The sequence below is a fragment of the Sarcophilus harrisii genome, chromosome 2, assembly GCF_902635505.1.
Source record: "Sarcophilus harrisii chromosome 2, mSarHar1.11, whole genome shotgun sequence".
NCBI lineage: Eukaryota > Metazoa > Chordata > Mammalia > Dasyuromorphia > Dasyuridae > Sarcophilus > Sarcophilus harrisii.
This window is the reverse complement of record NC_045427.1, coordinates 124,144,446-124,168,431: the sequence shown is the minus strand read 5'-3', so window position 1 is coordinate 124,168,431 and position 23,986 is coordinate 124,144,446. Positions and strand designations below refer to the sequence as shown.

The window sequence follows — 23,986 nt, the reverse complement described above, 5'->3', positions numbered from 1 at the left end:
CCAGGCAAACTGATGACTCTCTAGGAGGAAAACTTAGATTCCCTGTGGCCTTGAGCTTCAGAAGTGGGTGCAGGCAGGAAATCACAAAGCTGCTTTTTACAGGCCTGTTTTAGGGGCCCTGATCTCAGTCCAGTTTGACCCTGGACCCAGATTCCTTAGGTGGGAGGGAGGAGGTAACTCAAGGCAGATGCTGGTATTAGAAACACTGAAAGTTAAAGAATCATCATTTTAAGGCTGGGAGAGAGGCACTCACCACCCCTATAAAATCTGTTGCCAACCTGTCTCGATTCTCCCTGCACAACATTTTTCGAATCCATTCCTCTTTTCTCTATTTACATCACCACCACTCTTGTCCAGGCTCTCATCACCTGTCACCTGGCATATTTCAGTAATCTCCTAATTGGTCTTCCTGCCCTCAATCTCTCTCCTCCCCAGCACATCCTCTACACAACTGCCAGAATGAAATTTGTTGAAAGTCCAGCTCTGACCATGACATGGCTAAAAGGACTCAAGAAATTCCAGTGGCTCCCTAACTCATCTGAGGTAGAGGAAAAATAAGGAAAAACCCTTCTATTTGATCTTTACAAGTTCTTCACAATCTAGCTTTAATCTACCTTTCCAAACTCAGTACACACTACTGCCATGTTGTACTTTATAATCCATCCAACTGGTCTACCTGCTATCCCTCTCTCACAGTCCATTTTCTAGCTCTGTATTTTTGCATAGGTTTTTTCTCCCACCTGTAATAAAAGACTTCTCAGGTCCACTTTTTAGAATCTCTAGTCTCCTTCAAAGCCTAGCCCAGGACCACTTCCCATAGGAAGCTTTTTCTGATACCAGCAGTTATTATTTTTGTTGTTGTTGTTGTTGTTTTTCAGTTATATTTGACTCTTTGTGATCCCAGTCAGCATTTTTTTGGCAAAGATATTGGAATGGTCCTTTTCTAGCTCATTTTATAGATAAGAAAACTGAGGCAAATAGGATGATAACCCCAATATAGCTATTTGAGGCACCAAATAGCCCCAGTTACTACTTCATTTCTTCCCAAATAAACTCAAATTTACTTTGTATGTTTGCATCTTTTTATGTATATGATGTTACTCAGATTGAATGTAAACTCCTTGAAATAGGAGATTTTAATTTTTTCCTCAGATTAGCAATTTGTTAATTAATCCCAAAGCATTTTATTAAGCCATATTCTATGCCAGACATTGTGCTTCGTACTAGAGAGATAAATATGAAACTACTTCTGCCCTTAAGAAGCTTACATTCTCTGTGTGCATAGTATCTATCATGCAGAGGGTGCTTAATGAATTAAGTTGATTTTATTATGAACTTAATTAAGTTGATTAATTGATTTAATTCATTCATTTTTGCAGATGAGGAAGTGGGAATCCAGAATTTTAGTAAGTAGCAAAGCTGAAATATTGAAAACTCTGTTCCCTTCTCTTCCTACTGCTGACACACACATAAACCAGGAATTACTTTCTCCTCCAGAACAAGTGCTTTCTGGTTGATTTTAGTCCTGATTTTGATTTTATTTATTAGACAAAATTGGAAGAACAGAGAAGTGAGCATGATGAGAGCTCCGACAAATTCTCTTCTTTCTTTCCATCATTGTTCCTGGGTTTAAGGGTGGGGTAGGGATAGGGATGGGGGTGGCCCACTGCCTTGCCCTTCTCCCTTACTCTTCCCAAAGGGCAAGGGTAGCTCAGAGAAGTTCCTTTTGATGAAAGGGTTTTAATGGCTCAGCAGGTCCCAGTGAACCTGAGACCTCCTCCACCCCTTTCCTGCAAGAGACAGCATTCCTGCCCATAAACCCTTCCCTTTCAAGGCTTATGGGTTGAGCTGTTCTTGATGCTTATCAAGAGCAGCGATCAAAGCTTCCCGCCGTAGTAAATCTCTTTCACTGCCTGTCAGGCTAGAGTACAGCCAAAGAAGAAGGCTGCAGGCCCCTGGGGACCTTAAGGGGGGAGGAGGGAATCAGCCTCCTCCACTCACCCCAGCCCTGCCAATAAGCTGTCCGGCCACTACAAGCCTGCTGCTAGGCTTCCGGTAGTGGCTGCTCCTCAGGCCTGGGCATTTGCAGAAGAGAGGGAGGGCTAAGAGCTGGACAGGACTGGGGAAGAAGGAAATTTTCTCTTGAGTTGGGACCCTTTGTAAGGGCCGCTCCCTCTGCCCTAGCCAATCCCTGTGGTTGTCCCAGTTTCCACATTTGGGTAACTACATGTACTGGGTTAGATTGGGGGTGCTAAAATATCAGAGCTGCAGGGGACTTTTGTGTGATCCAAAGGAATCCTGGCTCTGCTTTATTTATTGGCAGTGGGACACGTCACTTCCTTGGATTCCAGTTTTTGTCGTCTTTAAAATGGGGACAGAAGCAACAACAGAACCATGTGCTCATGACTTCCTGTGGAGCTAGGTCTATTGGATAGTGGAGAGGCACATGGTGGGTGTCAGTATGACTTAACTTGCTCATATAAAGATTGATAAAGTTGAGTAATGGATATTATACAAGAATCAAAGAGCAAAAGAGATGGGGTGTTTGTTATTCATCAAAAGTGAGGGAATGACCGATTGACAAATGCTCTGCTCCACTGGTATCCTCTTTATGTCAAGAGAAAATGAAGGAGCTCCCTAACATATGGGATGGATTTCCTGCGTCACACTTAAAGGAGAGTTATACAATCTAGACTTCGTGGTTGGCTTTAATTCATGGGAAGGAATAACCTCATTGATAAATTCAAAACCCCAATGGAAGTGTTGGAGTACAATTTCATTGAATTTAAAATTACTGTGTGGGTAATTTTTTTTTTCTTTTGCATTTTCTAAATCCTGATTTTCTTTTATGATTTTACAAGTCCTTCTGAAGCACTAAAAATAAAAATAGTCACATTAATGGCTTGTTTTTATATTTCAACTTTCAAATAGAAATTAAAATGTTAAAAACAACTTGTAAATAAAAGAAGAGGATGAATATGTTTTCTCTTTAAGAAGTCTAAACAATCAAAATAACAACATTTTCCCCCAGTAGAATACCATATATTGTTGTTTGTTTTTAAATTACAAACTATGTGTAAAGGCACCCAGAGCTTCATTGCCTACGGATCCAAAAAAGTCTTATTCTTCTAGTGAATGAAGTATCTCCTCTCCTCCTGTCACATCAAAATAAAGAGCTTGGCGGAGAAGAGGTTTATTCAGACCATTGCTCTTTCAGATGAATCAGGTACTTAGCTCAATGACCTTTGGACATCAGTAGCATAGGTGTCATTATCCCATTTTCCAGGTGAGGAAACTGAAGCTAGTGGAGATTAAGGAATTTGCCTGTGGCCCACTGATTCCCTATCCTGGCACTCTTTCCTCTGAGCACTGCCTTGAAATCCAAGCAACACCCATCTGTAAGGCAAGGATGCACTCAAAATCTCAGGGAAGAGGAGTGTATGAATGTGTTTGGTGGGTCCCCTGTTACGATGGGTGTGGAGAAGTAATGAACTCCCCCGTGTCTTGGTCTTGTCAGAGCTGAGCATGACATATGCACAAAAGGTACCTTTTATAGGTGGGAAATTATAGGTGCTGTTACTTCAAAGCCTTTGCCAAGTAGGGTTACTCCTTTGATAAATGACAGTATTATTAATGGTGATTTATTGCTGGGGCCAATTTGACAACAGAAAGAACCAGTTTCCCCACTCCCCCTGGCCTCCACCTTGATGTACTTTTTTTCTTGGCTTTGGAATCACCTCCCTGCCTAAGGAGGCTGGGGCATCTGTTTAACTCACACAGTGAGATACCTGGCTTATTAACCTGTCATCATGTGTCATAAAGTTTAGTGAAATGCTGGCAGATTGTAATCCTAAACAGGGCAATTACCCTATTATTAAAATGGCTCTTTCTTTCTTTCTTTCTTTTTTTTTTTTTTTTTTCTGTGAACTCCCCTCCTACTCTTACCCCTTTCTCTGGTTGGCCTGGCTCTTACCTCTGTTTTACCTGCTTGATGAGTCACTGGAGCTGAGTTTTAAGTCCTTACTGTGCAGTATAAATGTGGCTTCTTTCATGCTGCAGCTTTGAGGGAGAAAGTAGCATGGGAAAGCTAAGTACCTCACAGCTATTGGTGTCAGGGCCATCTAAAGTGGTATTGGAAAGGGGATTTTTTTTCTAGTGGTTGTTAGACTAAACCAATGATTTCCCCCCTATTTTGGGTCTCAGGACCCCTTTATACTTAAAAAAAAATTTTGAGGACCTTCCAAAGAGCTTTTGGTTAGGTATGTTATATCTATGGATATTTACTATACTAGAAATTAAAACATTTATATTATTATGAAGATCATTTTGACCTCCTGAGTCCCCAGTGGTTTTTGGACTACACTTTGAGAACTAATGGATCAGATTTCCTCTGAGGTCCCTCCCTTCCTGAGTTTGAGAATCTGTGATTCTGGATTGAATCAAAGGCTATGGTGGAGAGAAGAGGTTGTGCTATCCAGTGATTCAGGCTTGTGAATAAGTAATATCCTTTTCTAGAGAGTGAATTCCATTCCCTGTCACATTTTATGTTCTCCAGAACTAAGCACAGTGCTCTTTGTGCAGTATATACTTAATAAATTAGCTAAATATGAACTTATTATAGGTTGATAAAATGCTTTCTTCCAAATAGTCTTGTGAGTATGATGGTGTATGTATATACATATATATATATATTTATGTTATATCAATATCTCTATATTCTATAATATGATTATGTACATATGTGTATGTATGTGTTTGCACATGCATCCATACGCACATAAAACATAGCTCTATTTTTATCTACATCCCCATCTTTCTCTCTCTTTTATTTATATTTTAGTTAAGATCTGTGATTTCTGTAAGGTCTTCCCAGTGTGGAAACTCCTCAGACAGATGTAAATTGGTAACTTCTTTGAAATTTATGTCTTAGAAAATTTCCTAGGGGCACTGAGACGTTAAATGACTTTCCTATAGTCACAAACTACTATAGTCTTCTTAAGTTTTTATTGTTTTTCAGTAGTTTTCAGTTCTGTCTGACTCTTAGTGACTTCATTTGTTTTTTTTTTTTTTTTTTTTTTTTGGCAAAGTTTGGAGTAGTTTGCCATTTCCTCCATTCATTTTACAGATGAGGGTTAAGTGACTTGCCCAGAGTCACACAGATAGTATTTGAATCTAAATTGAACTCTGGAAGATGAGTCTTCTAGCCCACTGGCCAGTTATTCTATCCAGTGTGCTACCTAGGTACCCCATTCTTAGGTTAGTCAGTACTAATTTTAGGTTTTTCTAACTCCAAGGCTGGCTGCCTTGTACCATGCTGCCTCCCTGATAAAACTTGTCTTTTCAACTGAAATAGAGAATTGGAGAAGAAAATAATAAAATGACCAGATTTCAGATACCAAAGCAGGACTTGTTTCATGTGTATTCATTTTGTTGTTTTCAAAATATTGTAAAATATTTGAGGGAAGTTATTGTATACTCAAGCAAGAGACTTTGGACTAAGGCTCAAAATAGATTTTCAACCTGTTTGTGGTTCTACTGATCCAAAAAATCTTTGAGTTGGGGCTAGAGTGACCACTAGTACAGCCATACCTGAAAAACAATTTGGTCTACAATCTACCAGACATGGGATCATGTTTTTTGTTTGAAGACTCCCTATGAAGGGGCACTCTTGGATAGTTCTAATTATTAAGAAGTTTTCTCTTAAATAAAGCCCAAGTTCATTTTCTTGGGTAAGGTACTACCTCTTTCTTTTGTGGATATTTTATTTACTAGAAGGGGAAAAAGGAACAACAAAAAGTTAAACAGCATGTGACATTTCTGAGGACCTGAAAGGATGTAAGATAAATATACTAAAAGGAATCATTTGAAGGGAGCTCATAGGCCAGAGCACTGACAGATTGTAACAATAACTGCAATACATTGTTTCCCAGTAACTAATTTGAATGTAATTGTTTTTAGGACTTTGGAAATTATTGCTGAGAAACTCTGCATCAAAATTCGATTTGGGGATTATGGGAATATTATATCATAACTATTTGTGTTATACTGGATAGAGATGTAGAATTTTGCTTTTTCATCATCAGTTGGAGGTAAATCAATTTTCATTTGGAGGCAGCTCTTAAAGTAGAAGACTGAGAAGAAACTAATTGGGAAGAGAAGACAGCTTCATATTACAGGAAAATGGAGGAGCTTAGAAGAGAAGGGTATCCCCTAAGAAATGATTTGTGGTATAGACCATACTATAAAGGGACCACGAAATCAAACCCTGAAGATCAGAACAGTGATTTTATCAAAGCACTCTTGTGCTTTATTTTTAAGTTACTGTAAGTACCCATCTTCCCTTCTTCTTGCCTATGGACACTAGTGGATTTCAGTGGGAGAATATGGCCCAGGCTTATAGATGGATGGTTATGTTTTTTGATTATTCCCGCTTTTTCCTTCTATTAAATCAATGTTATGTTATTGTTATTTTTGCTTTTATTATCTTTTATATTAGAAAATATTATTTCATAACTAAGAACTAATGCTACCCTTGTTTCTGATTTACAGTATTTAAATGGGAAGAACACTAGTGGGGGCTTAGGAACTACAGTTATGAGTGTATGTGTGTAATTTTCCCACACCAGTGTTACTCCTAGTACTCTGAGAAAGAGCTATAATAGTTTGGATGACCCTATGCCCCCACCTGACCTGAAAGAAAGAAAATTCCAAATGCATTTGTGTGACTGTAAATAGGTGAGTAAACTAGGTCATGGGAGATGAGGGGCGTAAGTGTTCTATCTACTGGCCCTGTCTGTATATCCCCCCAATCTATACTTATATCTTCTGTCCATTTTTTCTAGTTCTGCTCCATGGGACCAAGCACTGTATTATTGAGTCAAGTATTTCTTAAACAACTGCTAATGTCAGGCACTTTGATAAGCTTTGGAGATACAAAGACAAAAGGATGATACTCCCTATTCTCAAGGAGTTTATATTCTATTGCTGGGATACATCTAGCAAATAAATAATTACAAGATATAAACAAAATAGGCTCAGCCTATGACACAGTATCCCTTCCCCTCCAGTCTTGGGATTGGGGTGTATATGTGTATGTGTATACCTGATCTCAAAAAATGATTTTTTTCCCTCTTTGACTCATTGCTTCCATCTAGAACTCCAGGAAAATCTCTAAATGTACTTGTGTATTTAGGCTCACATTTAGGTTTCACCAAATGTGTATAACAGAGTTACCAACTCCTTCCTCTAGAATGCATAATAGGAATGGTATAGTCCTCTCTCTCCCCTTCCCATCACCACTGAAAATATATAAGTTGCAAAGAATTTGCAAGAGCCTATTAACAAATACATAAAAAACTCCCACTCAAACTCCCCTCAGGACAATAGTCTAACATTCAGATGAAATCCTTCTCTCCCATGGGATCATACACAGTCCTTCCAAGTCTTTAGTACTCCTTTCTGCTTTAAACACCTGCTAGAAGATAAAAACATAGTTTGAGAGCCATTGAACAAGCAATTCTCTTCTGCTTAACTTGGCTATCTCTAAGTAGTTCCTTGGCTTTGCTTCCAAGAAGGACACTGTGCAGAACTATGTAGATGATCCTCTCCTTTCTCAAGGGAACATTGTATATCAGGGAATTCCCTTCTCTCTTTAGAACAACTGATCCTGGAACTCTTGAACTTGTGAACTATTGAATTTGTTTTACCCATGAGACTCATGTTTTACCCAAAGCTGATGCTGCTTAAGAAATTTCCCATGCAGGACAAATCTGATCTCTCTCCAGATGAAAGCCTTTCAAGTGCTTGCAAACTTCTATCATTCCTTCCTTAAGTCTCTCTGCTCCAGGCTAAGCATTCCAAGCCCTTTCAAGTAATCTTCATATGACATTATCTTGAGCCCATTCACCACATTGGATGCTTTCGTCTGAACAAGCTGTATTCTTCCTAAAATGTGATACCTAGAAAAAGATATAACCCTCTAGAAGTGATCTGATACAGGCAGAATACAGTGAGAAGTATAGTCTTCCTCTGGAACATCAGGTTTCATTCAGTGCAGTCCAAGATTATATTAGTCTTTTTTTTTTGGAGGTTGCCATATTATACTATTGACTCATTTGTGCTTGCAGTCTCCTAAAATCTCTAGAATCAAAGGATTCTTTTGCTGACTTAAGGCAAATCTTTTTCAGACACACTGTTATCTAGCATTTGTCTTCTCTGTCTTGTTGTGAGAATGAGCTGAGATTCAAGAGGAAAACTAAGGATAACAAAAACTTTTTTTTTTTTTTTTTACTATGTTGGGGAAAATAGGAGGATAACAGAAAGGATAGGACTGTTGCCTAAGCTTAGCAGGCTAATGATAATGGACAAAAGAGAGAAAGTGGAGTTACTCAACTTGTATTTTGCTTCCATTTTTCTTTACCAAGGTAAATAATATTTGGTTCATAAAGGAAAGAATAAAAATAGCTAACAGGAAACTGATACACAAGATGGTGAGAGAAAGAAAGGGACAATAAAAGACCATCTAACTGCCCTAAAATCAATCAAATGACCTGGCACAGTTAGAGATAAACTCTTATCTCAGAGTTAGAGCACTGGGATGGTTGGTTGATGTAATTGTAGAGCCATCCACTGTCAAAGATGTCTAACAAGACTATGGATAATGGGCGTCTTAGACTAGCCTCAGTCTTAGACAAAGGCACATTTTTTCCCCTCATTTAACAGTGTTTTATTTTTTCCAATTAGATGTAAAGATAATTTTCAACATTCATTTTTGTAAGATTTTGAATTCCAAATTTTTCTCCCTCCAATGTTGCCTTTTTTCCTTCCTCTTTCTCCAAGATAGCAAGCAATCTAATATGCATTATACCTGTGCAATCATGTTAAATCTATTGACTACAGACTAAATATTAGTTACATAACACAGAAAAATTTCCAACCAGGGAAAAAATGAAATCTGCAAGCCCTAGATCAGCAATTTCAGAAATTCAAGAAATTTAAGAGTTTAAAATCTTAGAGTAGAGCAGGTCCACATTGTGGTTGTTCAGTGAAGTAGCTAAAATGAAGAGGTAATAATATTCCTACAGCTATGGCGTCCAAGGAATTAGGAAGCCAGAGTATTAAAAGGGTCATCACCATGGATGTTAAAGCCACTAAAGGTCACTTAATTTCCTTGAAAAATTTGAGAACTATTAAAAGGATTATAAGAAATCAGTATGAATTCATCAAGAATAGGTCATGTCAGAATGACCTTATTTTGCTTTTTGGCAGACTTAGTTAAGTAGCATAACAAATAACTATTCATAGTTTGCCTAGATTTTAGCAAATTATTTGAAAAGCCTCAAAGTATTCTTGTAGAATGCCTGGAATATAGCAATTGCTTAATAAATTCCCTGTCTACATACCTATCTGTCTATGACAGAGATATAAACCAAATCAATAGTATTCAAACATTTTTGATAACGTCCATTTCATTAAACATTTTGTAGCATGTACCCAACATATGCATATTTACTTATTTTAAATTCTATATATCTAATACTATATTAATATATACTTATAAAACTGACACAAAAATAGAAATTCAAAAAATGAAGTGAAGAGGAAATATTTTGTTAATTATACAAAACTCTTTTTGCTCTCACTAAAATATTATTAATAATGGTATTTCTATGGAGAACATTGTAATTAAAGATGCTTCATATCAGTGACTTGACATGTTAATCACATTTTCAGATGAAAAAGATCTGGGAGGAATAGTAAAATTCTAGATGACAGTCAAGATCCAAAAAGTTCTTGACAGAGTAGAATGTAGAGTTGAATGTGGAAAGATGAATTTTCATAGGGATAAATATAAAAACTCACACTTCAAAAAGACCAACTTGACAAGTACAAGATGGGGGAGGTGTGGCTAAATAGTTTTTCTGAAAAAGATCTGTTTAGAATAGCCAATGACCCTGGGTTGGTCACACAAAGATGTAAGAAGAAATGGCTTTCCTCAATCACACAGGCAATGTTGTATGAGTTCTGCTGCCCTCTTGGATAATTGGAAATCCAGGTTCAATATAAGTAACCTCAAATAACTTGAGTTCAATGGATACACAAAGCTGATAACCAGCAATGGGTAGGACCTTTCTGCCATTTCATGTAAACTCAGGCTTGAGAAGAATGAGGAGTCATTATTTCTTTTGACTCTGCTGTTGAGTATCCTCATCTATTATTACTGATCAACCCAACCCTATGGGTAAAGTTCTGCTGAATCACATGACCATGTTATACTGCTGACTACCTAATAGTCTCCAACATTTTTTTTTTTTTAAATCCTTACAATGCCTCCTTCAGTACTGGGCACGTAGTAGATCATTTCCTGACAATATCATTTCCTTTAAAATTCACTCCAATGGAAATCTTTCCTTCGGCTTCATTCTGCTAGTCATAGTATGACAGAGGGATTGGTATGCTCTTTCCCATCATCGCTTAACAGTGATCCTCAGTGGCTTTAATATTAATATTGATGACCCTTCTCTGGCTTTCTGATTCCTTGAACTCCTTAGCTCTAGGAATGTTCTTACCTCTTCATTTCAGCTACTCCTCTGAACAACTAAAATATGGACCTGCTCTACTCTAAGATTTTTAAACTCTGAAATGTCTTTTTTCTGTTTCCATCTTCCTAGCTTCCCATTTTCCCTGCTCTTTCATACCTACTAAACTTGCCTTTCTGCTTAGTCAGAATCTCTATTCCCTCCAAATTCTCTGTTAATCATGGGACGACAGTTTGTGTGAATGCCCGTAGGAGGGAGATGGAATACTAAGTTTGGGGAAGACCTATCTAGTTTTGCTGGAGTACATTTGGGGATAACATAATTCTTTATCCTTTCCTTCTTCCCACATGCCTCAGAAGAAGTCAGCTGAGAAGTTCCCACATCTCACCATGAAACATCCTTCTACCCTTACAGTCCCCTTGTATTGTGAATTCCTTGGTTTGTCGCTTGTCACTATGAACTTCCCCACAGGTACCTTTCCCCTCTCAGTCAGGACCTTCCCCTTCCCCTTTAAACTCCCTTTTACGTGTTATCTTCCCTCATTAAAAACAAGCTCCTAAGGAGGAAATCTTTTTCTTTTTGTCTTTAGTGGCTGGCACAAAATAAGTACTTAATGCTTGTTGCATTAATTAATCAACAAAAGCTTATTGACTTGACTTGGCTTGAAAAAAGTATCACTTCTTTCCAAGGTTAAATACTTACTTTAGTCCTCAAGGAGGTTTCCTGATGTTGTGGAAAGCATAGCACCAGCTCTGGAATCTGAGGACTTGACTTCATATGCAACCTTTGCCATTTACTTATCTTTAGCAAATTAAATGACCTTAGGCAAATCATTAAAATTTCCTGAGCCCCACTTTGCTCACCAGAAAAAAAGAGAGTTAGGCTAGATAACCTCTGGAGTCCCTTTTAATCTATGATCACCCTTAATCTCATCTTCTCTTAAATCTTCTCTAATTGACTTCATTCTTGAAGTCCAAATTTGTATTTCCATCAGGATACCCAGACACTTTCACTTGGGTGTCTTGTTGCCACCACTAATTCAATAAGCTCCAAATTTAACACATCTTCCTCTATTCTTTATTTTGGTTAGTAACACTACTAAATTCCCAGTCCACTGAAATGGGAACCTAAACACATTTCAATCCTTCCCTCTGTCTCATCTCCCCGTTCCAATCATTTGCTAAATCCTGGTTAGCCTCAATATTGATAATAGCTGACATTTTTATCAGCTTTTACGTTATTGTCTCATTTCATCATCATGACAACTCTATGAAGTTGGAACTATAGACATTATTCTCTCCATTTTACAGATGAGGAAGGTGAGATACAAAGATGTTAACTGACTTGCTCAAAGAAATACCATAAGCCTTAAAGGTTGGAGTTGAAGCCAAGTCTTCCTAATTCCCAACCAGCCCTCTTTCCATTATTTTACAAGCCTGAAATATTTTTTTTTTTATATCTCTGCTCCTCTTCATTTCCATTGCCACCAGCTTAATTTAGACTCTCATTAAATCTTGCCTGGACTCATAGGCTTTTAAACAGCGTGTATGCCCAGGCGTGCCATAATGTCTCCCTCCCAAAATTAGTATTTTGCATATTATTTTTAAATTTTGTATTTCTAAGTTTAGTTAATTAAAAAAAAAAACAAGTTTAGTTAAGCTCGAGTTTCATTCTTTGATGAGTAAAAATAATATCCCTCACAATCAAGTACTCAATAAATGCTCACCTTAAAAAAAAATTCCTGGATTTCTTGGAACCCATGATACATATTTGACGGGATGCGCCTGTTCTTGCTGATGGTTGATTGATTGTAAGGGAAGTTATTCAACACAGCGATCTTTAAAAAGTTTGCACTGGCCAAGCTCCTACTTAAGAAACCCTTCAGCCTATCATAGCAACGGGATTTTTGGCACCTTGGGTAGACTGAGGTTCTATGGTGTCAGAAGAAATTTGGAAAATTTCAGGGGCCTGGCAGCCCCTGAAATACCACTAAATTCTGGCTCCTTTCAGATCAATTTCTACAGCCCATCTGTTGTTCTATGTGATGAAAATATTTTCTAACTGCCAATGTTGTCAGTAATGAGCCAATAATGCCTGTATACTTCGCTCTCCGCCTCTCCTTTTCTCTTGTCCTGGGGATTGAATGTCCTGTCATTGTAAACACATCAGGAAATCGATGATGACATAAAACTTATGTCTCCGGCCCTTTTAAGGCTAGCCCTCAACTCCAAGTTATGGACAAGCTCTCAGCCCTCATTTGGAGGAAGCTTTGCTGTTAGGTGTCTGACCTAGCCAGGGGACTGCCTTATGAACAAGCTTCCCTTATAAAGGGAGGATAATTGTTCCTGCCCTGCCTACCTTAGCGGCTGCTGGTGAGGATCAAATGAGATAATGGCCTGAAAGCTCTATACAAATGTCAGGGATTAAAGGGCCAGATTGCCTTCTATTGAATTCCAATCTATAGCCTGGTGTTTGGAGCTGGCTAGTTTTTAGAGTTTATTTTACTTCTAAGCCAAGTGAGGAAGCTTCAGCTCCTTTGTGAATAGAGAGAGAGAAGGCCGGGGTTGGGAGGCTGATCAAAAAGGGCACCCCTGGGCTTTTGGTTCAGCCCAGTATGATCCACAGGGAAGTGATTCTCTGATGGTTCTGAAAGGAGCCAGAGCAAAAAGTAGGTCAGCATCACCCCGAAACTTACAGGGGGGCTGATAACTGTTATTCTTGAGCAGTGTAGAAATAACTGAGTCTAGGATAATAGCTAGTTTTTTTTTTTTTTTAAAGGTTTTAAGGTTTGCAAAGTACTTAAAAATATTATCCTATAGAAGTAATGATAGAATTCAGGTCTTTCTGACTATACTTTATCACTGGATCACTCAGCTGTCTCAAGTTTAACATCTAGTTATTAGGAATAGTTACAGAAGGTAGATAGAAATGTCTTTTTTGTGGGGAGGGAGGAGAAAGGCCTTGCTCTAGGGGAGATTGTCTAGGCTGTAGCTTTACCATGTCTCTTGCCACAGGTGTCAGAATTGCCAGTTATGACTCAGAGTTCTGGTTCTATCCCTTGAACAAAGAATTTAAATCTGGAAGGGAGATTAGGCATTATATTGTCCACTTAGTCTGAGTTGACAAGAATAGTGTCCACTTGACTTCAGGGACCAGGGTTAGATACTTAATGGCTGCTTAATGGAGCAAGTGGCTCCATTCAGAATTTACTCTGGAACCCTCAGAAGAGAGCTCTCATCTAGATCTTCACAGAGAGTAAAAAAAAAAAGGTCTCCCTTTCCTAGACAAGTACTCAAGGTAATAATATCAGATTTAGGGCGATCTTAAAGAAAATACAAAACCAGACAAAGAACTCACAGTAATCAACAAATAGATGATGCAATTCTCTTTTTCCCCCAATGGATCTCAGGTTTATCCTAGGGACCTATATAGATCTTCCAACTTGGAGTAGGCTAAAAGATCTGAATTCCTCCCAGAAGAAAAATATAATAAGAGTTACTAGAGAGAAAATCCCTATACATTCTAATGAGTTTCACTTTCATACCGGGGTCTTCAGTTTTATATTAACCAAAAGCTGAGACTCGCCCTCAATAAGGTGTAAATGGATTGGTAAGTATCCTAGGTCAGCCCTCTCAAGGAGATGGTAATAGGGCATGGCCTCACTGAGGATTTTTGTTGTTGTTCAATTATTTTCAGTCCTGTCCAACTCTTTTTGACCCCATTTGAGGTTTTCTTGACAAAGATACTTCAGCATTTTGCCATTTTTTTCAGTATATATTTCACTTTTTTTCTTTGTTTCTTTGTTTTCCTTCCTTCCTCCCTTCCTTCCTTCCTTCCTTCCTTCCTTCCTTCCTTCCTTCCTTCCTTCCTTCCTTCCTTCCTTCCTTCCTTCCTGGTTTCCTTCATAGTCAGAAGGGAGAATATAATAATAATGCCATTTGTATGTACCTACAGAGCTTTGCAATTTATAAAATTTTCTTCACAACAGCCTTGTGAAATGAACAATGCAAATAGTATCCTTCTCACTTTACAGATGACTAAACTGAAGTCCCAAGCCACATAGCTAGTATAAGAAGAAGGAATTTGAATCCAGGTTTCTTGATTTCAAATCTAATTTTCAGGCTCTCTTTCTAACATAAACCTTCTAGCTCCACAAAAATGTTCAAAATACCTAATAGTAAGCCAGCGAAAGAAAAATTTCCTTTTACTGCAGGAGTCATAGGACTCATCCATTCTAGACTCAGGTAGATGAGAGGCAAGGTAGGATAATGGAAAAGTACAGGAATTGAGTGAGAGTCCTAGCTCTTCTAGTATCTGTGTAATGTTGGGGGGGGGGGGGGAATCACTTAACTATAACTTTTTTTTTTCATCTCCAAAATAAGAACTTGATCTTGAAGGTCCTTTTTCAAATATAATTCTACTTTGTTGTTGTTCACTGTTTTTAGTCACATCTGACTCTTTGCAACCCCCATTTTGGGCTTTCTTGGCCATTTGGCTTGCCATTTTCTTCTCCAGCTCATTTTACAGGTGAAGAAACTGAGACAAACATGCTTAAGTGACTTGCTCAGAGTCACACAGCTAGTAAGTGACTGAGGTCAGGTTTGAACTCAGGTGTTCCTTACTCCAGGTGTGGTGCTCTATCCACTGTGCCATTTAGCTGCCCTATTTAGGAACACAGATTTAGAACTGGGGCAGGGGGAACACAAGAGGCCATTTAGTCCAATCTCATCATTTTATACATGAGAAAACTGGAGCCCAGGGAGTCTTGGGTCTTGTCCAAAGGTCAGACAAGTATTAAGTGACATAGACAGGATTTGAGCTCAGGTCTCCTGATGCCTTTCCACTGTACTCTTTTTACTGTATCACATCATCTTGTTTTCTTTGGTCATTCCTTCCACAAACACATTATTTTGTTTGTTAGTCCATGACAGTGGGTATAGCAGTAATAATAATAATATTATAATAGCCCCATTATCTCATTTGAGCCTCATAACACTATCTTAAATTTATATAGCACTTACTATGTACCAGACACTGCGCTAAGTGCTTTATGAATATATTATATCCTTTGATCTTTATAACAACCTTGGGAGGTAAGTGTTATTATTATATCCATTTTATAGTTGAAAAAACTGAGACAAATGGGTTAAATGGCTTACACAGTTAAGAAAGTGTCTGAGACTACATTAGAACTCGAGTTTCCCTGATTCGAGATCCATCACTCTATCTATTGCTCAGCCTTAGAGAGAGCATTGAACTTGAGTTGGAAGATCTGAATTCAAATTTGCCCCCAGATTTTTTTTCAGGCACTGTGAGCTTGAGTAGGTGGTTCACATTTCTCAGCCTTCATTTCCTCCTTTGTAGAACCAAGATAATAATAGCAGTAACCTACCAGAGTTGTTGTGGAGATAAAATGAACAATGTAGGAGAGTGTTACAGGAGGATGGAGGTTTGGAGGGCGGCTGGGTGGCTTTTGCCATAATCTAGACATCAGATGATTCATTAGGGTGGAGTCAGTGTGAATGGAAAGGCACCGACAGATGGGAGGTGTTATGAAAGAATCAATAAGACTGGATGACTGATTGGCTCTTGGAGGTGATAGAAAAATGAGTCAGAGGGTTGGTGCCTGAGACAGGGTGGAACCCCTGAAGAAATAGGGAAGCCAAGAGGATTTACTTGGTTGGAGAGGGAGGAGGATGAGTCTGGTCCTGGACACGTTGGGCTGAAGATTTTGCTGGGATAGCTGCATAAAAACTTCCAGGTAGATAAATGAGATTAGAACTTGGTCAGGAGGTAAGAAACAGAATTGGGAGCCATCAGCATGGAATTCCTAAAGAATGTTATAAATGTCTCTAAGCTACATACTCTTACAACCTTGCAAATACCCCAAGGAGGTCAGAGACAGAGACAAAGGTCTTATATACATACAAATATTTATTGCATCATTTGGTTGATAACAAAAACTAGAAACAAAATTAGGAGGGAATTAGCTGAACAAACTGTGTTATATGAACCCAATGGAAAATCGTTTAATATCATTAAACAGCAAATCTGAAAAATTCTAAGAAATCTGAGAAGACATAGTAATTAATGGAGACAGAAGTGAACAGGACCAGGAAAACAATGACCACATATACTAAAATAACATCAAAGAAAACAGTAACCAAAGCTATGAGGACTCTGACCAATGCATGGCCAAAGTAGACTTCAGAGTATTGATGGTGAAACAGTGCTGTCCACTTGGAAGAAAGGTGAAGAGTGATGTCTGCCATTCTTGGATATATGGCCAATGTGTTCACTTGTTTTGGTTAAATATGCTTTGTTATTTATTGTAAGTAGATAGGAGTATAGGGGGGAAGCATTGAGAAACATCAGCCATGTAAAAGAAACAAAAAGTAATATAGTTAATAAATACTTACTAATCACTTATCATGTGCCAGGCAAACTGCTAAACTGGAATTCAAAGAAAGGCAAAAGTCAGTTCTTGCCCTCAAGGAGCTCATGATCTTGAAAAATAAACAAAAAATGACATATTTAAATTTTTTTATTTAATTTAAAAAAAAATAAAGTATTCAGTATAGTATATTCAGAAAAGTCCTAGATTTTGAGTGAAAAGACCCAGGTTCAACTAGATCCACTACTCTTGTGATTTTGGACAAGTCATCTAGCTTCTCTGGGTATCAATTTCCTCTTATAAATAAAGGTTTTAGACTAGATTTTTCTTTAAGGCCTCTCTTGACTCTAAATTCTATCTATGACTCTATGATCCAAATCCTGAGAATGGATGAATATTCAGAGAACATCCCACATATTGGACCATCCAGTCTAGTAGCACAAGGCTAAGAAAGGAATCATAGAGTGTCACAGATAGAAGGGACTCAAGAGTTATTTTTCTTTAAACTCTTCATTTTGTAGATGGGGACTTTTAAGACTCAGAGGGAGGAGAAGGGAGAACCACTTGTCCAAGTAGTTTAGTAGTTTAGTTTCTCTCTCTCTCTCTCTCTCTCTCTCTCTCTCTCTCTCTCTCTCTCTCTCTGTTTTTTCCTTTCATTGTTGCTCCAGCATTAGTATAGCGCCTGGTCCCTATTAAACACTTACTTAAATGTTTGTTGATGACTGATTGGAAAAGCTGGGCTTAGAGTCTAGGTTTGTTGGGAGAAGCTAAGCCGCTGGAAAATGCAGTTTATATGGTTTAGAGCTGGAAGAGACCTTGGAGATCATCTATTAACAGTTAGCACTTCAAGGTTTGCAAAGCACTTTACATATATTATCTCATTTTAGGCTCATAATAGCCCCATTATCTCATTTGAGCCTCATAACAAGCTCTTGAAATAGGTATGTCAGCAGGGGTGTGCTGGAGCCAGCTCCAACAGTTTTCACTGTGAACATTTACACCATGGAAATTGGCAAATGCTACAAATCAGAACTTGATTTGTTGTTTTGTTGATTGTCTAGACTTAAGAAAGTGATAGAAAAAAAGTTTGCAATGCAGATTAAATTTAAAAGTGTGTTTTGCATACATTTTCTCTCCCTTTTCCCTAAGCTGGTTGTTAAACCTCTATCTGGAGAAATGAGACTGAGGACTTCAGCCCAGCTCTTCCAATTCCTAAGCAAATCAAGGTGATGTCTTTGCTCCTCTGAAAACCAAGGATGAAGAACAATCAGCATACTCCTATGTGACAGATGCTGTTATCCCCATTTTCCAGAGGAGGAAATAGTAAATGCTACAGTTATTAAAGCTTAGAGGAAGGATCAAAATCCAGGATCCTCTGACCCTAAATTTGCCATACAACCTCTCAATCTAGTCTAGCTTCTGTGTTTTGCTGATCAAGAAACTGAAGCCCTACGAGGAACTGACAGCCTCAATAGTAGTAAGTAGAAGGCTCTGGATTTAAACCCTGGTCCTTTCAGAAGGTCCCTGAATATCCACACTAGCACAAAGTCAAGTAAATTGGTAGAGAGATAAAACTTGAATGAAAGACTTATTAGGAAAGGTAGCATGGGGTATTTGAAAGAACACTGGAATTAGTATTGGAAATGTGGGTTGGAATCTTCAGCCATTTGTTAGTTATATCATCTGGGTCAAGCTGTTGTCTGTCCTTGGGCCTCAGGCCCATCATTTATAAAATAAAGGAGTTTGATGAGATTTTTAAGCCTTATCCTGGTAATATTTCCACAGGAAACAAAAGATAAAGAAGATACATGTAAGTAAGTTCCTTTCCTTCTTGACAGAGTTTATTAAGAACGAAATAAACTTTGTTCTGCCTGTGATATGTTTATGACTGAAATGTCTTATCTGGAGGCAGAGTATTACTTGTGAGAGTGGATGGGAAAGAGATGAATTTGAGGTGGGGGTAGAAGAAATATTTTTAGAGCACTACAATAGATTTACATTTATTTCCTCCTCTTTTTCTAAGTGTTATTTAGGCCTCCTGGAATTTGGATTCAGAAAATTTAGATTTTGATTCTGAGTCTGCTATTCTGTGAGACTTTGGTTATATAATTTGATCTCCCTCAGCCTCTATTCCTTCATCTATAAAATGGAAAAATAATACTTTTCAGTTTGCCTTCTGTCTTGGTTGGGTAGTTTGTGAGAAAAGTACCTTAAAAGATTTATAGAAATGTGAGTCGTGATTATGCTTCTGTGTATGTATTGTCACACAGAGGCAGTGTGGTATAGTGGATAGAACATATGTACTAGCTCTGTAATCAGAGGAAGGTCACTTGGACTGCCAGTGTCCAAAGGCAACTCTTTGAGACTATAAATTACAGACAAGTAGGGAATCTGCATGAGTGGAGGAAATTTATACCATAAGCGTTCTTTTCTGGTCTCTAAAACAAAACAAAACAAAAAAGTTTTCCCAAATGCCTAGGACAAGTGCCTTGCCCATAATAACCACTTAATAAATATTTGCATATGTGCAATTTAGAAAGGATGATCACAAGGGGCTCTGAGAAGGGATTTTTTTTCTTTTATCTCTATTCATTCAATTCAAAATAGTTACTGAATAGCAACCTGTATTTTCAGAGCACTTTAGGGTTTGTAATAAGCACTTAATAAATGTTTATTAATTGAATCATACTTATTTCTTACTCTAGCTATATAGCAGATTCTTTGAGGTACCTCCTGTACCATCATCACCACCACCACCATCAGCTTCTTCTTCTTCAGCATCATCATCAACTATTAAATAGGAAACTGAGGCTGAGAACCTTCCCCAGGGTCACATAGTTAGTGTCTGAAACAATATTCAAACTCCTCTTCCTATTTCTAGGTCCAGCATACTATTTTTTACTATCTCCACATTGTCCCTCCGTTTAGATGGTAGATTCCCTTCCTGCTGTCTAAAATTTCAAGTTGGTGAGACAGAACAAGTAAATACATATAAATTAGTTAAATGTGATTGCAAACTGGTCTACACTAAGAGCTAAGTACCAAGTAAAGCCTAAATACTAAGTAAAAATAAGCAACAGAAATGTCTTAGGAAATCAAAGAAAGGAAAGACCAATATAGGTAGGAGTCATAATGATAAAAATGATTCACTTATATAATACTGTAAGTTTTATAATGTCATAACAACCCTAAGGGGTAGGTGGTATAAATACATCTATATCCCCATTTTACGGATGAGGAAGCTAAGGCTCAGGGAAGTTTTGGAGAATTATAAGCTTAACATCTGTCAACAGTGTAACATTGCAGCTAGAAATGCTAGTGCAATCTTAGTTTACATTGACAGAGACAAAACATAGGAAATGATCATATATATATCCTAGTCAGACCCCATCAGTTTAGGGTGCTGTATTTTATGAAAGATACTAGTAAGCTAGATATTGTCCAGAGAGGGCAACCAGGACAGAGAAGGGCCTCAAGAGCATATTATATGAAAACCAATTGAAGGAATTTGGGATAGATACCCTAAAAAAGGAGTTATAGGGGTCAGGATTTCTGTTTTCAAATATTTCCAGGGACGTCCCTTGGAAGGATTAGATTTGCTCTGCTTGGCTCCAGAAAGCAAAAATAGGAACAATGGGTGGAAATACAAAATGCAAATTTTTGCCTTGATTTAATGAAATATTTCCCTAAGGGCTAATGTTGTCTTGGGATGTAGTATATTCATCCTTATTGGAAGTTTTCTTGCAGAGGGAAGATGACCACTTGTGGAGGGTCTGTGGAAGGGATTTATCATCCTGTATGAATTGGACCCAGATGGACTTTGAGGTCTCTTTCAGCTCTGAAATTGTGTGTCTGTGAGCTCAATCTTGAAGGAAAAATAAGGTCTCATAGAGGCAGAGGTCAGGAGAGAGTGCATTTCAGGCGTGAGGATCAGCTTTAGGAAATGCAGGGAGGTGGGAGATGGGATATTGAGTTCAAGAAAGAGCTAAAATTTATGCACAACTCAAGTAATGCAGGGAGATTAAAGATTCTGTCTTACTTTCCCCATACATTAGGTATTAAGATCTTTATAATCTCGTAAGGTTTCTCCTTGGTTTGTTATTTTAACTTTGTGTATGTTTCCCTGTAGAGATTAGCATAGTAAAACCCTTTAAACAAACAAATACTTAGAAGAAGTCTTGTGTGTTTTTCCCAGGAGCTGGGCAGACAAGAAGGGAAAACGCTCGGGAATTTCCTGGATGTTCAAGAACCCCAGGAAAGGTGGGGAACCTGGGACTGGTATGTAACTTTTGGTGATATTCATTATGGCCTTAGTATCTATTCACCGGATGGCAAGCTGATAAGTGAGTTTGATAACATACAATGCTGTAGTGACTGATCTTATTGGTATGATCCTTCATTAGTATACATTCCAGTCCCATTCTCACTTCCCATTCTATGCCATTCTTGTTTGTCTTTTTCTAAATCACTGAATCAAGAATGGGAAATGAACTCAGCATTTAGTTTAACAACCTCATTTTGCTGATAAGGCGAAGTGAGATTGACCCCACATCCTCCACTTAGTGACACCTTTCATCTAACAAAGAAAATAAAAGCAACCAATATGATGAATATGTTTAATACCATATACAGCAGTCCATATTCACAATTCCCTTGCCAAGAAAAAAAGGAAGGTGTATTTCCCCTCTCTTTTCTGGGACCAAGATATTCTATACCATTATAATTTATTTTAATGTCTTTTTTGTTTAGGTTTTTTGTTTTTTGTGGTCATCAAATATATTGTTTTCCTAATTCTGTTGACTTCACTTTGTATCAATTTATACAAGTCTTCACAAGTTTTTCTGAATTCTTTATATTCATTATTTTTATATTGAAAAAATATTGTATCATATATATACACCATGATTTGTTCAGCTATTCCCCAACTGATATGTATTTATTTTGTTCCTAGGTTTTTGCTATCAGAAAAAGTGCTCCTACACTTCTGTATATTGTTGTTCAGTTGTTTTTCAGCTGTGTCTAACTCTTTGTGACCCCATTTGGGTTTTCTTGGCAAAAATACCGGAGGGGTATTTCCTTCTCCAATATTTTTGTATATATGGTACCTTTCTGTCTTTGACCACCTTGGTATATATGTCCAGCCAATATATCTCCCTATCCAAGGGCATGAAGGGCTCACGTTTCTATAGTTTTAAGGTTCACAGAATGTTGTTCTTGAAACAATTCTGGCAGGTATCAGTGTGAACATTAATATCTCCATTTTATACATGAAATAGCTGAAACATCAAGTAAGTTATTTGAACAATGCACTTCAATCAGGGAGACAGAGCAGTTGAGGTGTGGGACCAAGACATTACCTGCTGTTATGGTCCTAATGAGGACTTCAGACTTTTTCCCTTCCTGAGACTACCAGTAGGCAATAGCCCAATTCCTCTAGGCTACTATTCTTAAACTGACCCTATATTATGACCACAGAGCTGGATGTGTTTATGGGAGGGAAAGCAAGAAGATCAGGTGGGATCCCTTCTTGTCAAATAATTCAGTGCTAAAGAGAATGGTTACCTGGTTGGATTTCCCTATGTATTTGCACTTGTATCCTCTGATATTGTGTATTCTGGGAAAGTCTTATGCACTGGTCTATGTTGAAAACTACTACAGTGGTTCTCAAAGTCTGGTCTAGAGCATCCTGGGAATCTCTGAAATCCTTTCAGAGAGTCTACAAATTCATAATTAGTTTTTATTTTTAAAGTGATCAATTCTGTAACTATAAACCACATAAACCAAAACTCTTTGGACAGATCCTCAATCATTTTTAATAGGATAAAGATATTGAAAACAAAAGTTTGAGGACCACTGCTTTAGAGCTTAGACATAAAGAGCCACAAAGGGATGGGTAATCATGATTGTGCTACAACATCAATTGTTCTAGTTTTGTCTTTGTTATTCCCAGCTCCTGTTATAATGCCTGGCATCCAGTAGGCACATAATAAATGCTTGTTGAATGAAAGAATAAGTTTTAGATGCATTGTTGAATACATCTTAGCTTTTCCCCATTGTCCCTGGGTATGCTTGTGACATTGATCAGAATTCCAGCAGTCAGAAGTCATAGATCCTGATGCTCAAGATCACTCAACTGGTAAATGACAGAATTTGGATGTCTCAATCCCAGTCCAGTACTCTTCCCACTATACAGTATTGTCTCAATTCAACAAACATTCTTTAATCTCTTCTATTTTGCAACTAAGGGCTAAGGATACAAAAATACACACACACACACACACACACACACACACACACACACACAGATACACACATACCCTCCCTGCCCTCAAGAGCTTACATTTCACTTTTTCACAGTTAACTATAAAACTAGGAAATAAAGACTTACTCTTGACCAATAAAGTAAACCTATTTTTATTTTTCTAGAATTTTATGTAAGAGCTATTATCATTACATAGCCTTTGAGTTTTTGTAGTGTTTATTTTTCTTTGACCACCACAAAACAGTTTGTAATGGAGCAAATCATCCTATTGTTTGAAGTAGATCTCTGGTTATAAAGTAAATATGTAAACATGGATATTTCCCCCCAAATAATAGGAGTGAAAAAGGATCTTGTGATGACAGATGATACCTGGAAGACTAGCTAAAGGTGAAGACAGCAGAGCCAGAGCCAAACATCAGTTCTACTAAGTAGGTGAGCAGAAAGTCAATAAATCATGTTTATGAATTGTTACATTTCAGCATTTTTTGATCACTGTGAAGGAGGTCTGTACATAGCTAAAATGAGGAATAAGAGACAATTTGGATGCTGTACTTGTTCCTATAAATATGAAAAGAACAAGACAGAGACTTTCTTTTCTTTGATGAATTAATGGGGAGAAAAAACTAGGGAGAATGGCAAGGATGAAGGTGTTAGATGAAGTCTTGGATGGATTGCAACCTGTACCTGTGGAGGATATAGTTATTGATGAAATCACAGAGCCATCAAAATATTGAGCCAAAAGAATGAACCTTTTATACTGATTCCTTTCAGCCTATCTGCGTAATTGAAAAA

The 23,986-nt window shown here is 37.8% G+C and overlaps 1 long non-coding RNA gene across 1 annotated transcript in view; it reads left to right on the top strand.

Moving 5' to 3' along the window:
* LOC116421404 overlaps positions 1-23,625 on the top strand; it is a 37,763-nt gene extending 14,138 nt beyond the window's left edge. The window contains exons 3-4 of the long non-coding RNA XR_004231753.1: positions 21,128-21,210; positions 23,530-23,625. This is a non-coding gene — a long non-coding RNA (uncharacterized LOC116421404). The remainder of the gene's footprint in view (positions 1-21,127; positions 21,211-23,529) is intronic.
* Positions 23,626-23,986: the final 361 nt, after the last annotated feature.